General features: G+C 38.1%; 1 protein-coding gene and 1 non-coding gene across 2 annotated transcripts in view; both read right to left on the bottom strand.

Moving 5' to 3' along the window:
- The window catches only part of PPM1E (protein phosphatase, Mg2+/Mn2+ dependent 1E), a 232,851-nt gene that overhangs the window by 175,990 nt on the left and 41,329 nt on the right, over positions 1–15,532 (bottom strand). The gene's annotated exons all lie outside the window — the stretch shown is intronic.
- Positions 14,708–14,780, bottom strand: TRNAS-GGA (transfer RNA serine (anticodon GGA)). The gene has a single exon. It is a non-coding gene; the product is annotated as a tRNA-Ser (tRNA).

Here is a 15,532-nt window from a genome sequence, read left to right as displayed (position 1 = left end):
ATATTTACCATCTGGCCCTTTACAGAAAAAAAATACTGCCAATCTGGTCTGTGTGAATGCTGACCCTACAATAATGTGGTACACAGCTTACGTAGCAGCCCTGGAAACAACTTACTGAAGAAAGTATCCACAGCTGATAGACAAGAAAACTAATACTCCATAAAAACAATTAAGGTCACGAAACTTGTAAGCAATAAAGTCAACTTTCAAATGCAGTTGATTTTGTCACTTAAAAGCTAATATTAGAGAAATGAATAGCAAAACTACAGTGAGGTACCACCTCACACCAAACAGCCAACATTAAAAAGTCTACAAATAATAAATCTGTGGAGAAAAAGGAACCCTCGTACACTTGGTGGGAATGTAAATTAGTGTAGCCATTATGGAGAACAGGCTGAAGGTTCCTTAAAAAGCACTAAAACCAGAGTTACCTACATATCACCCAGCAATCCCACTCCTGGGCACATATCCAGAAAAAACACATGCACCCCGTGTTCATGGCAGCACTATGTCGGACACGACTGAAGCGACTTAGCAGCAGCAGCAGACATGGAAGCTACCTAAATGTCCATCAACAGATGAACGGATAAAGACACACACACACAATGGATTCTACTCAGTTACCAAAAGAATGAAATAATGCTATTTGTAGAAACATGGAAGGACCTAGAGATTATCATACTAAGTGAAGTCAGACAGAGAAAAACAAGTATCATGTAACACAGAATCTTAAAAAAATGATACAAATGGACTTATTTAAAAAACAGAAGTACTCACAGACATAGGAAACAAGGTTACCAAAGGGAAAGGGGGGAGGGATAAATTAGGAGTTTGGGATTAACAAACTACTATCTATATATATAAAATAGATAAACAACAAACAAGGACCTACTGTATAGCACAGAGAGTATATTCAGTATCTTGTAATAACCTATGATGGAAAAAAATCTGAAAAGGAAAACATATATATATCTGAATCACTTTGCCATACACTTGAAACTAACACAACATTGTAAACTAACTACACTTCAATTAAAAAAAAAAGTAACGAATCCAGATCATTCCACTAAATCACACAAGACCATGTATAAATTGGGACTAGTAATAATACCTCCCATAGCAGTTCTTATAAGTGTCAAATATGTACATGAAAATATTAGAGAAATGTTAGTTGTTAATCACATTACAGAGTAAAAACTAAGTACTCATATAGTTCGGCCTTATATTCTCCTTTATCCTTCCATAAAATGAGGGCTTTAGCCATGCATGCCTTCACAGTTACCAATCCCCCAAAATGAGATCCTCACACTTCTATTCTCAACACTTGCTATTTATCCAAATACTACTCCATTTCTAGAATCAACATAAATGCCACATTCTTGGTGATACCTTCTCAATTCTTTAATAAATCCTCATTTATTTCTCTTTCTTATGTTCCCCTATAGCATATTACTGCAAATTCTATTTAACATTTAATTCTATTTTATATTATTTACTGATTTCTCCCAATGGATTTTACATTTACAAAAGACTATTTCTTATTCATCCACCTCAACAACCTCCCTAACTACCTACAGTGTCTATCAAAGTTTCTTATACACAGTAAATATACTGAGTTGAACTCCTTACATTGTATACCTAGTTCTGTTCTATATTCCAACTTGTTGCTTATTACATCAAGCTAGGATGCCTTCAGTACATATGTCAGAAAGGGAAGAGGAAAGCTAGAAAACTCTTTGAATGAAATATACACAGAATTTTCTATTTCTACAATGTTCAGTGTGATATTCAATGCTTTAAATATGAACTTCTCTCTATAGTTTAGTAATTTTCTTTTAAAAATTAATTAATTTCACCAGGTTTACCAACAGAATTTATTCCCTCATTTAATCTTTAAACCAAGTTGTTCATACTCAAATCCTCTCACAAATACACCCAGCGTTCTAACTCAGCTGTTGGCAGCATAATGTGTTCACAATAAGCAACCCCTACTATCCTGGCAAGAACTGCAGGACTACCTAATTACAGTAGTCTCTATATCTGTTTTCACTGGGATAAGGAACAATATGGATATATCAAAAAGCAAATGGCCTGGAAAGGTATCTTGGAATTTTCCCACAAATACAGAGGTCACACTCAGTAGACTCAAACTGGACTTTTCTCCATTATATGCAGTTTTTCTAAGATAGAGAAATGCCAGGGTATAAGATTTTCATGAGAAATAAGATAAAAAGATCCTATTGTACAAGCTAAGAAACACAAAAGTATTCTGAATAAGCTGAAGATTTATATGGGCCTTAAGTTTGACATAAAGAATATAGAGGACCTCCCTGGTGGTCCAAGTAAAGAATCCACCTGCCAATGCAGGGGACCTGGGTTTGATCCCTGGTCTGGGGAGACTCCCCGTGCCACAGGGCAACTAAACCAGTCCACCACAGCTACTGAGCCTTGCATGCCCCAACTACTGAAGCTCAGGCGCCCTAGAGGGCCCATGCTCTGCAACAAGAGAAACCACCGCAATGAGAAACCCATGCACTGAAACTAGAGAGCAGCCTCTGCTCGAGGCACCTAGAGAAAGCCTGCATGGAACAACAAAGACCCAGTGCAGCCAATAAACAGGTAAATAGATATCCATGCTTAGAAAAAGAAAAGAGAATTGTAAATGGACAACCAACAAGGACCTAGTGTATAGCATAAGGAACTCTGCTCAGTGTGTGTGGCAGCCTGGATGGGAGAGGGGACTGGCAGAGAAGGGATACATGTATATGTATGGCTTAGCTCCTTCGTTGTCCACCTGAAACTATCATGACATTGTTAATTAGCTATAACCCAACAGCAAACAGAAAGTTAGAAAAAAATTTTTCTTAAGGATTAGAAGAAAATAGAGATACACAAGCAAAACAGAATATAGTCTCTACCACAGAAGAGCATGGGTTTTCTTTGGGGGAGAACACATATGAAACATATGAAATAACTTGAGAATAATAATGAATGTTATACTTAATGCTGGTGGTTCAAAACATTTCTCTCACCTCAATATTACATCACAGATTATTTTAACTACTGCCCTAAAAACACCAGGCAGAATTATTGGGCCCTTAAGACAAGCCTCAAAAATTAAAAGATTATTTTCATTTTTCATAAATTGTATTCTCTTCTCTAGTGATCATATAAACTTTATAAAGAAAATGTGTATTAGAGGACCAGCACACATTTTTTCATTTTATGCCTGCTAATCAATAATTAGTAACATCTTGGACTTCCCAGGTGGCTCAGTGGCTAAGAATCCACCATGCTGGGGACACAGATTCGATCCCTGGTCCGGTAAGATTCCACATGTAGGTGCAGCAACTAAGCCGTGCACCATAACTACTGAGCCCACACTCTAAAACTTGGGAGCTGCAACTACTGAGCCCACGTGTTGTAACTACTGAAGCCCATGCCCTAGAGCCTGTGTTCCACAATAAAAGAAGCCACTGCAATGAGAAGTCTGTGTATCACAACTAGAAAGTAGCCCCCACTCTCAACAAGAGAAAGTCTGCAGCAGTGAAGACCCAGTGCAACCAAAAACAAAATGAATAAATTGTAAAAAATAATTAGTAATATCTTGCAGAGACAAGTAAAATAGGACTTCACATATATAGATAGATGCCTACAGTTTCAGACAACAGTTAATACAAAAGGAGTGACAGCGCAAAGAATAAATTCTAAAATTTCTGTTTTAAAAGGCAGAGTCCCATTTTATGGTGCTATAGATACATTATTTCTATTTCTCCTAATTAACTAAAAATATCTTGTATCTTCCATTTCAGGCAAACAGAACACTAATGTACCCTAAAAAAAACATTATAAGTTACCTAAAAATTCTGGCTAAACTATGAAAACTATCTTGAGATAAATGAACACAGACTCACAATCAAAACACAGAACATAGGAAACAAGCCACTGTGATTAAGGGTCAGCAAAAATAACAAACATGAGACTCATCTCCACAAAGATAGAAAAAATAGCTGTAGAATAACAGTTAAAGAAACAAGAAAAGATATAAAAATATGAATAAGAAACAAATTCTATTCAATGAGTAGGAAGATTTGAAAAGGAACCTAATAGAATTTCTAGAAACTGGATATATAATTAAAATTAAAAACTTTGTAGACAAATTAAACAGTAGGATAGATGAACCTAAAGTGAAAATTCAGTTTGAACTCAAAAGAGATCTAAAGAATTAACTCAAATGCAAAATTGAGACATAAAAGAAATGAAATTAAGAGACACAGAGGACAAAGGAAGAGTGTTTAATATACCTAATTAGAGTTCCAGAAGAAGAACACAGAGAGACATGAGGCAATATTTGAAACAAGAATGGCTAAGAATTTTTCAAGCTTGTTGAACTATAGAGTGTCATATTCGGGGAGCCCAACAAATCACAAGCAAGATAATAAAAAAGAGAAAAAAAGAAAACCACCCTATATAGAGCATGGGGGAAACTGGAAAACCAAAGACAAAGAAAATATTTTAGAAGTCACAAGAAAGAGAAAACAGATACCTGATAAACAGACAGACAACCAATTTCTCAATAATAGCAATAAAACTCAGAAGACAGAGGAATAATTAACTAAAAAAGAGCTAAAAGAATAACCACCAAGCTGGAATTGAAATACATAAAATAACCTTTAAAGTGTGAGAGCAAATAATGACATTTCAAACAAACAAAAACTGATGGCATTAAATACTAAGAGACCTTTAAATGTATTTCTAAATTACATACCTTAGTAAGAAGGTAATTTGGAAGAAAGGTCTGTCTTGAGATGCTGGAATTCTAACAACAACAAAAAGATAAACACGAATAAATCTAAACAAACATTTATTTACAAAATAAGGATGTCTAGTCTCCTTTGTAGAATTTTTTAAAAATAGATCTAAAATATCAACAAATAATCACCCTTGAGGAAGACTCAGCGTTTAAACACTCAGAAGTCCTTGTCATATAAAGAAACTGGGTAAATGTAACTTAACATTGGGTTTAGGGTGCATATATCTCTTTGAATTATGGTTTTCTCTGAGTATATGCCCAACAGTGGGACTGCTGGGTCATACTGTATTTCTATTTCTGGTTTTCCAAGGAACTGCCATACTGTGATAGTGGCTGTATCAACAGTGCATTAAGGGTTCCCTTTTCTCCACACCTCTCAGCATTTACAGTTTGTAAATTTTTGATGATGGCCATTCTGACCAGTGTGAGGTGATACCACCTCACTGCAGTTTTGATTTGCATTTCTCTAATAATTAGTATGTTGAGCATCTTTTCATGTATTTGCTGGCCATTTGTATGTCTACTTAAATGTCTATTTAAATCTTCCACCATTAAATTTTTTTTTAAATTGATTTTTGGCTGGGGTGGGTCTCCGTTGCTGCTTGAGCTTTCTCCACTTGGGGTGAGCAGGGGCTACTCCAGTTGCAGTATGCCAGCTTCTTATTCTGGCGGCTTTCCTTGCTGCAGAGCTGGCTCTAGAGCAGACGGGCTTTCATAGCTGCAGCACGCTGGCTCAGTAGCTGTGGCACATGGGCTTAGTTGCTCTGCAGCATGTGGGATCTTCCCAGATCAGGGGTTGAACCGCCATATACCCTGCACTGGCAGGCAGATTCCCAACCACTGGACTTGGGACCAAGTCCCTTTCACCTGTTTTTTGATTGAGTTGTTTTTTTTTATATTGAGCTGCAAGAGCTGCTTGTATGTTTTGGAGATTAATCCTTTCTCAGTTCCTTTGTTTACAAATATTTTCTCCCATTCTGAAGGTTGTCTTTTCATCTTGTTTATGGTTTCCTTTGCTATACAAAAGCTACTTAATGCACTGTGGTGACCTAAATGGGAAGAAATCCAAAACGGAGGGGATATATGTATATGTATGGCTGATTCATTTTGCTACACAGTAATGTTGCTATCACAACATTATAAAGCAACTATACTTCAATAAAAAAATTTTTTTTAAACTTTGGGGTTTAGGTTAAATATACATCTTAACATTTTTGGAATAACCAGTAAAAGAAATATATTGTGCATATATCCCAAAGAAGGACAAGAAAAAGAAAACAAGCAAGATGAAGAAAGGAAAAGAACCACAAAAACAAGAAGATGCAGGAAAAGTATGAAAATAAAAAACACAAAAGATGGTAGAACTAAACCTGCTATATCAGTAATAAAAGAAAGTATAAATGGACTCACGTCTACAATCTAAAAGACTATCAATCTAGATTTTTCAGTATTAAAATCCAACTACATATGTTCCCAAAAGACATATAAAATATAAGAAAAGAGACTGAAAGTAGAAGGATGAGTAAACTTGCACCTGAGAATATTAACCAATACTACTATCAAACAAGATAAACTTTTACGCAAAAAGTATTACTAAGATAAAGAGGGCCACTACATGATTAAAGGTTCGATTCACTAGGAAGACATAACAGTTCCAAAGTTGTGTATAACTAATAGCTGAACTCCAGAATATATAAAGCAAATACCAATAGAATTACATAAATAAATACACTATTATAATAGAAGAAATTATAAATAATCTCTTTCAGTAATTGACAGATCAAACAAAAAATCAGTACAGACATCAAGAATGTGAATGATATAATTAATAAGTTTTATTTTATAATCATATTTAGCAAGGTACCCAACAACTGGGGCACAAACATTCTGTTCAAGCACAGATGAAATATTTTTGAGAACTGCCCATACAATAGGCCATAAAGCAAGATTCAACAGATTTTAAAAAGGGCATCACATACAGATCACATTTTCTTATCACTATTTAAATAAGTTTAAAAATTAGTAACAAAGCATAGCTGTGATTAAAAAATAATAGGAAAGCAACCAACCAATAGGAAAAATTCTTCTTTATAGAACAATTCTGCTATTAGATGCAAAAGTAATGACAGAATTAGACAGTCACCATTTTCAATAATTAATGATATGAATGTAGGCAATTATCATCAATAGCAGCTAAAACCATGAGTTGAAAGGCTGACAACAAACAAAACTCTGGAACAAACTTAACACACACACACATACAAAAACAGACATCTGCCTCCTGCTGTAATGCAATATATTAATAAAATATATAGCATCACCTATGAATTGTTCTTGACAAAGACTCAAGCCTAAGTCTGATCAAGCTTCTAGATCTGCACTGTCCAATCTAGTAGCTACTGAGCACCTGAAATTTCCCACTCTGAATTGAGATATGCTGTACGTGTGTACTACATAACAGATTTTGAAAACTAAGAATGTAAAATATAATTATTTATATTGAATATGTTAAAATGATAATATCTTTATACCCTCAGTTGACTAAAATGAGTCAAAATTAATTTTATCTTTTTCTTTTTTAATGCAGGCATTAGAAAATTTTAATTATGTGGCCTGCATTGTGGTTCATATTATACGTCTACTGGACAGGATGTGCTGCTCCAGAACCACCTACCATTTTATAAAAAATTTTTTTACAGATTACCAACAAATGATTAATTTCTCTAACCAACAGGTGGCAAGAAAAACATAGAGGGACAGGAAATCATCACCGATTAAGTTAGTTTTAAGAGACATATCAAACGAATGCAACATATAGACTGCTCTTGTATAGTGCTTTGAAAATTGACTGAATATTGTAGTTGTTGTTGCTGCTCAGTTGCTAAGTCATGTCTGATTCTTTGTGACTCTACGGACTGCAGCACACCAGGTTTCTCTGTCCTTCACTGTCTCCCAGAGTTCAGTCAAATTCAAGACCACTGAGTTGGTGATCCTACTAACCATCTCATCCTATGCCACCCCCTTCTCTTTTTGCCTTCCATCTTTCCCAGCATCAGGGACTTTTCCAATGAGTCAGCTCTTTGCATTAGGGGCCAAAGTACTGGAGCTTCAGCTTCAGCATCAGTCCTTCCAATAAATACTCAGGATTGATTTGCTTTTGGATTGACTGGTTTGATCTCCTTGCTGTCCAAGGGACTCTCAAGAGTCTTCTCCAGCACCAGAGTTCAAAAGTATGAGTTCTTCAGCGCTCAGCCTTCTTTATGATCCAACTCTCACATCCAAATATGACTACTGGAAAAACCACAGCTTTGACCATACAGACCTTTGTCAGCAAATTGATGTCTCTGCTTTTTTAATATGCTGTCTAGGTTGGTCATAATTTTTCTTCCAAGGAGCAAGCATCCTTTAATTTCATGGCTGCCATCACCATCGGCTCCAAAGGAGCCCAAGAAAAGAAAGTCTGTCACTGCTTCTACTTTTCCCCTTTCTATTTGCCATGAAGTGACGGGACTGGATGCCATGATCTTAGTTTTTTGAATGTGAGTTTTAAGCCAGCTTTTCCACTTTCCTTTTTCCACTGTTTCCCCATCTATTTGCCATGAAGTAATGGAACCAGATGCCATGATCTTCGTTTTCTGAATGTTGAGCTTTAAGCCAACTTTTTCACTCTCCTCTCTCATTTTCATCAAGAGGCTCTTTAGTTCTTCACTTTCTGCCATGAGGGTGGTGTCATCTGCATATCTGAGATTGTTGATATTTCTCCTGGCAATCTTGACTCCAGCTTGTGATTCATTCAGCCCGGCATTTCACATGATGTATTCTGCATATAAGTTAAATAAGCAGGGTGACAATATATAGCCTTATCATACTCCTTTCCCAATTTTGAACCAGTCAATTGTTCTGTGTCCAGTTCTAATTGTTGCTTCCAGTGCCATTTTTGTGAGAACTCTTCACTATGACCCATTCATCTTGGGTGGCCCTGCACAGCATGACTCACAGCTTCACTGAGTTATACAAGTCCCTTTGCCACGCACGATAAACTATGATCCATGAAAGGATGACTGAATATGAGATGATACTAAAGAATTACTGTTAATCTCTTTAGATGTGATAGTGATATCATAGTTAAGTTTTTAAAAAAGAGTCCTTATACCTTGAAGAGACACACATATTTACAAACTTATGAAAGAAATGAAATTATGACTGAAATAGGTTTTAAAACAATCCAGGGAGACGTTAGATAGAATCTGGAGGAATCAGAAAATAAAATTCATTAAATTTGCTGTTTTGGAGTCACTGTTCTATTCTTTTGACTTTGCATATTTATCTTTAAACGTCCATAATAAAATGATTTTTTGGTGTGTGTGTTTACCAGATTAGTAGTTTCCTAGAGCCAGGGGTGGTTAGAAAGAATGCCAATGGGCACAAGGTTTCTTTTTGGGATGATGAAAATGTTCTAAAATTAGATTGTGATGATGGCTGCACAACTCTGAAAATTTCCACAGTGAACTGTACTGTACACTTAAAATGGGTGAATTTTATGGTGTAAATTGTACCTCTATAAAGTTGCTTTTTAAAAAATTAATTAGTTTTTGGCTGCACTGGGTCTTAGTTGCTACGCGTGGGCTTTGTCTAGTTGTTGCAAGAGAGCAATACTCTTTGTTGCAGTGCACAGGCTTCTCATTTGGGTGGCTTCTCTTGTTGCCAAACACGGGCTTTAGGGCACATGGGATCAGTTGCAGGTCATGTGCTCTAGAGAGCAGGTTTATTAGTTGTGGTGTGAGGGCTCAGCTGCTCTGTAGCATGTAGGATCTTCCCAGACCAGGGATTGAACCTGTGTCCCCTGCATTTGCAGAGAGATTGTTAACCACTGGACCACCAGGGAAAGTCCCAACGTTGTTTTTTAACTTGACATTATTCTCTCTCTCTCTCTCCAACACACACACCCCTCTAGGAATTAATCTAACAAAAGAGTATAAGATCTTTATAAAGAAAATTATAAAATTTGATTGAAAGGCACTAAAGAAGACCTAAATAAATGGAGAAATATATTATCTTCATGAAAATTATTTTCAAAATGACCCACAAATTCAAAGTAATTAAATGTAAGTTCAATAACAATTCAGCAGGACTTCTCATAAGACTTGCAAGGTGATCCTTAAGTTTACATGGAAAAACAAAGGACCATGAATAGCCAAAATACTCCTAAAGAACATTTCTGAAGAAGGTGACCCTACTAGATATTAAGGCTTATTTTAAAACTTCCCTGACGGTCCAGTGGTTAAGAATCCACCTGCCAATGCAGGGGAGGCAGGTTTGGCCCCTGTTCCAGGAAGATTCCATATGCTGAGGAGCAACTAAACCCCTGTGCCCCAACTACTGAGGCCACAGGCCACAACTAATGAAGCCCATGCACTCTAGGGCCAGTGCGCCACACCAGGAGAAGCCACCTCAGTGAGAAGCCTAAATACCACAATGAGAGAGTAGCCCCCACAGAAAGAGAGCCTGCGCACAGCAACGAAGACCCAGCGCAGTCACAAAGAAATAGATAAGGCTACAGTAATTAGGGCTTCCTCAGTGACTCAGTGGTAAAGAATCTGCTGGCAATGCAGGAGACTTGCAGGAGACTCTGGTTCATTCCCTGGGTCAGGAAGATGCCCTGGAGTAGGAAATGGCAACCCACTCCAGTACTCTTGCCTGGAAGTCACAAGAACAGAGAAACCTGGTGGGCTACAGTCCATGGTGTCACAAAGAGTCGGACACAACTAAGCAGCTAAACAACACAATCATTAAGTCAGAACAAAATGAGTGCATAAATAAACACATTTAAAGTAATAGAGAGCCCAGAAACAGGGCCGTGAAAATGTGCAAACCCAGTACAGGTGGTATTACAGATTATTGGGAACAGGACAGAAAACACATACACAGATGTACACAAACACACACACACAAATACTAGCAGGGGTAGAGCTGCTAGATCAAAGCACACATATATGTTCATTTCTACCTGCTGCTAAGTCGCTTCAATCGTGTTCGACTCTGTGCGACTCCACAGACAGCAGCCCACCAGGCTCCCCCGTTCCTGGGATTCTCAAGGCAAGAACACTGGAGTGGGTTGCCATTTCCTTCTCCAATGCATGAAAGTGAAGAGTGAAAGTGAAGTAGCTCAGTTGTGTCCGACTCTTAGCAACCCCGTGGACTGCAGCCTACCAGATAATACCAAAATCTTTTTTCAAAAGTGATTGTACTAGTTAACATTCCCATCAGCAACGTACAAAGGTTCTTGTTCTGTACATCTTTGTCGATAATTTGTCTCATTTCTGCAAATCTGGTAAGCATAACAGTTTTGTTTCATTGAATTTACTATGTGCATTTCTTTCATCTCTAATGAGCTGGGCATCATTTTTCTTGGCAATTCTTTCCTCTTTGTGATGTGCCTGTTCCTGAAATTTGTCTATTCGTCTATAGAATTTGTCTTTCCTTATTGATTTGTGGAAATTCTTTCCTTTATCAGTTTTATGTGGTACAACTATCTTCTCCCAGTTTATCTTGTCTTTGAAGATTTTTACATTCTTTTTAAAATTAGGATATATTTCATATACTTTAAAACATATTCATTTAAAGTATACAAGAGTCACTGTTTTAGTATATTCAGGGTTCTACAAACACCACCACTATCTAATTTCAAAACATTTTCTCACCTTTACAGTATTAGCCAAAAAGCCATTTTTACTTTATATATTAAAGGATTCCCTGGTGGGTCAGATGGTAGAGTGTCTGCCTGCAATGCAGGAGACCCGGGTTCAATCCCTGGGTCAGGAAGATCCTCTGGAGAAGGAAATGGCAACCCACTCCAGTACTCATGCCTGGAAAATTCCATGGATGGAGAAGCCTGGTGGGCTACAGTATATACATAATATATACTTTATATATTAATGACTACTTAAACAGTCCTTATTTAAAACTGAACAACAAAATAGTATATTCTGTTCAATTCTGTTCATGTTTATTTATTGAGTGGCTACTACATGTAAGACAATCAGAAATATACCACAATAATATATAAGATATAGTTCTGACACTCCAGGATTATAGGAGGATCATTAACAATCAAGTCCAATCACTAAGACATTTTCTTTATTATAGCAAATATTAAACCATATATAAAAATAAAGAGAATAACACAGTAAACTCAAATATCCAAATTCAAGAATTATCAAGATCTTCTAACACTGCTACACAATTAGGAGCTACCAGCATTCTCTGTTGGAGAAGGCAATGGCACCCCACTCCAGTACTCTTGCCTGGAAAATCACATGGACGGAGGAGCCTGGGTCTGACACAACTGAGCCACTTTACTTTCACTTTTCACTTTCATGCATTGGAGAAGGAAATGGCAACCCACTCCAGTGTTCTTACCTGGAGAATCCCAGGGACGGGGGAGCCTGGTGGGCTACCATCTATGGGGTTGCACAGAGTCGGACACGACTGAAGTGACTTAGCGGCAGTACCAGTCTCTGTGAGATTTGAAGAACTCCACTGAAAAGCTTTTATATATTATTCTATTTATTTATTAAAAATTTTTTTGGCCATGTGGCATGCAGGATCTTAGTTTCCAGACCAGGGTTTGAACCCATGGCCCCTACAGTGGAAGCATGGAGTCTTAACCACTGGATCACCAGGAAGTCTTGAAGTTTTTTTTTTTAATGCAACCATGACAAGATACAAAGCAGAAAACATGGATTAATACAATGAGACTACACTGCAGTGGCAACTTTCATATTCCTTCTATCTCATCTCTGTCTCTCAATTCTACATTACAAATCCCCAAAGGCCTAGCCTGACAAAACTGAGCCTTCCTTGAAGGGAGGGAAAATGCAGGAAACTCAATTAGCAAAGGCAGAACTATCCCAGAGGAAGAGCAGAAAGCTACAAACTCTCACACACTGAGTTTCTGCCCATTATATTTTTTTACCATTTATTGGTTAGATAAGGGATCTAATCATTTTCAAGTAAATCCCTATACTGTCAACAGCTAACGTTTCCCACTTCCCAGCTAACTTTAGCTGTTGTTAGTTTTCAACAGCTAACTTTTCTATACAGTTTACATTTCTGATCATATTAATTTTCAAAATGATAGTAATAAAGAATGTGGATTTTGGAGTTGATTGGTATCAGTCCCAATTCTGATGCTACAAGCTGTGTGACCGTAGCAAGTTATTTTAATTCCTGAAGCCAATTTCAATTCAGTTCAGATCAGTTGCTCAGTTGTGTCTGACTCTTTGCGACCCCATGAATTGCAGCACGCCAGGCCTCCCTGTCCATCACCAACTCCTGGAGTTCACTCAGACTTGGGTCCATCGAAGCCAGTTTATTCACCCGCAAAACTGAGATACTTGCTACTTTCAGAGGGATGTTAAGAAGTTGGATGGGACAGAGTATATAGAGCACAGGATATAAAGTAAGTCTTGTCCATTTATTTTCCTCTCATGTCCTATCAAGAGGCACTTTCCTTGACAATTTATATAAAAACGCTCCCTGCTTGGATGGATAATTTTGCTTTAACCAGCCATACATACTGACCATATGGTGATGTCCACATGTAGAGTCTTCTCTTATGTTGTTGGAAGAGGGTGTTTGCTATGACCAGTGTCTCTTGGCAGAACTCTATTATCTATTAGCCTTTGCCCTGCTTCATTCTGTATTCCAAGGCCAAATTTGCCTGTTACTCCAGGTGTTTCTTGACTTCCTACTTTTGTGTTCCAGTCCCCTATAATGAAAAGGAGATCGTTTTGGGGTGTTAGTTCTAGAAGCTCTTATAGGTCTTCATAGAACCATTCAACTTTAGCTTCTTTAGCACTATTGGTTGGGGCACAGAGTTGGATTACTGTGCTACTGAATGGTTTGCCTTGGAAACAAACTGATTTTTCTGTCATTTTTGAGACTGCATCCAAGTACCGCATTTCGGACTCTATTGTTGACTATGAGGGCTACTCCATTTCTTCTAAGGGATTCTTGCCCACAGTAGTAGATTAAATGGTCATCTGAGTTAAAGTTACGCATTCCAGTCTACTTTAGTTCACTGATTCCTAAATGTCGATGTTCACTTTTGCCATCTCCTGTTTGACCACTTCCAATTTACCTTGATTCATGGACCTAACATTCCAGGTTCCTATGCAACACTGTTCTTTACAGCATTGGACTTTACTTCCATCACCAGTCACATCCACAACTGGGTGCTGTTTTTGCTTTGGCTCTGTCTCTTCATTCTTTCTGGAGATATTTCTCCACTGATCTCCAGTAGCATATTGGGCATCTACCGAGCTGAGGAGTTCATCTTTCAGTGTCCTATATTTTCGTACTTTCATGCTATTCATGGGGTTCTCAAGGCAAGAATACTGAAGTAGTTTGCCATTCCCTTCTCCAGTGGACCACACTTTGTCAGAACTCTCCACCATGACCTGTCCATCTTGGGTGGCCCTATACAGCATGGCTCAAAGTTTCATTGAGTTAAACAAGGCTGTGGTCCATGTGGTTAGATTGGTTAGTTTTCTGTGATTGTGGTTTTCAGTCTGCCTGCCCTCTAATGGAGAAGAATAAGAGGCTTATGGAACCTTCCAGATGGGAGAGACTGACTGAGGGGGAAACTGGGCCTTGTTCTGATGGGCGGGGCCATGCTCAGTAAATCTTTAATCCAATTCTCTGTTAATGGGTGGGGCTGTGTTCCCTCCCTGTTGTTTGACCTGAGGCTAAACTGCAGTAAGATAATGAGTGAGTGAGTGAAGTTCTACTCTTTGCAAGAACCCATGGACTGTAGCCTACCAGGCTCCTCCCTCCATTGGATTCTTCAGGCAAGAGTACTGGAATGGGTTGCCATTTCCTTCTCTAGGGGATCTTCCTGACCCAGGGATCGAACCCAGGTCTCCTGCATTCCAGGCAGACGCTTTAACCTCTAAGCCACCAGGGAAGCCCTGGTAAGATAATGGCAGTCTTCAATAATGGCAACACCACCCATATAGCAGAAAGCAAAGAACTAAAGAGCCTCCTGATGAAAGTGAAAGAGGAGAGTGAAAAAGTTGGCTTAAACCTCAACATTCAGAAAACTAGGATCATGGCATCCAGTCCCATCACTTCATGGCAAATAGATAGGGAAACAATGGAAACAGACATTTATTTTCTTGGTCTCCAAAATCACTGCAGATGGTGACTGCAGCCATGAAATTAAAAGACACTTGCTCCTTGGAAGAAAAGCTATGACAAACCTAGACAGCATATTAAAAAGCAGAGACATTACTTTGACAACAAAGGTCTGTCTAGTCAAAGCTATGGTTTGATGCTTTTGAACTGTGGTGTTGGAGAAGACTCTTGAGAGTCCCTTGGTCTGCAAGATCCAACCAGTCAATCCTAAAGGAAATCAGTCCTGAGTGTTCATTGGAAGGACTGATGCTAAAGCTGAAATTCCAATACTCTGGCCACCTGGTGCGAAGAACTGACTCATTAGAAAAGACCCTGATGCTGGAAAAGATTGAAGGAGGGAGGAGAAGGGGACAATAGAGGATGAGATGGTTGAATGGCATCACCAACTCAATGGAAATGAGTTTGAGTAACCTCTGGGAGCTGGTGATGGACAGCGAAGCATGGCCTGCTGCAGTCCATGGGGTCACAGAGTCGGACACGACTGAGCAACTGAACTGAACATACATATATAAATTACAAAAA

The sequence above is a fragment of the Capricornis sumatraensis genome, chromosome 8, assembly GCF_032405125.1.
Source record: "Capricornis sumatraensis isolate serow.1 chromosome 8, serow.2, whole genome shotgun sequence".
NCBI lineage: Eukaryota > Metazoa > Chordata > Mammalia > Artiodactyla > Bovidae > Capricornis > Capricornis sumatraensis.
Note: the sequence above shows the minus strand (reverse complement) of the source record. Positions and strands in the feature narration are given on the sequence as shown.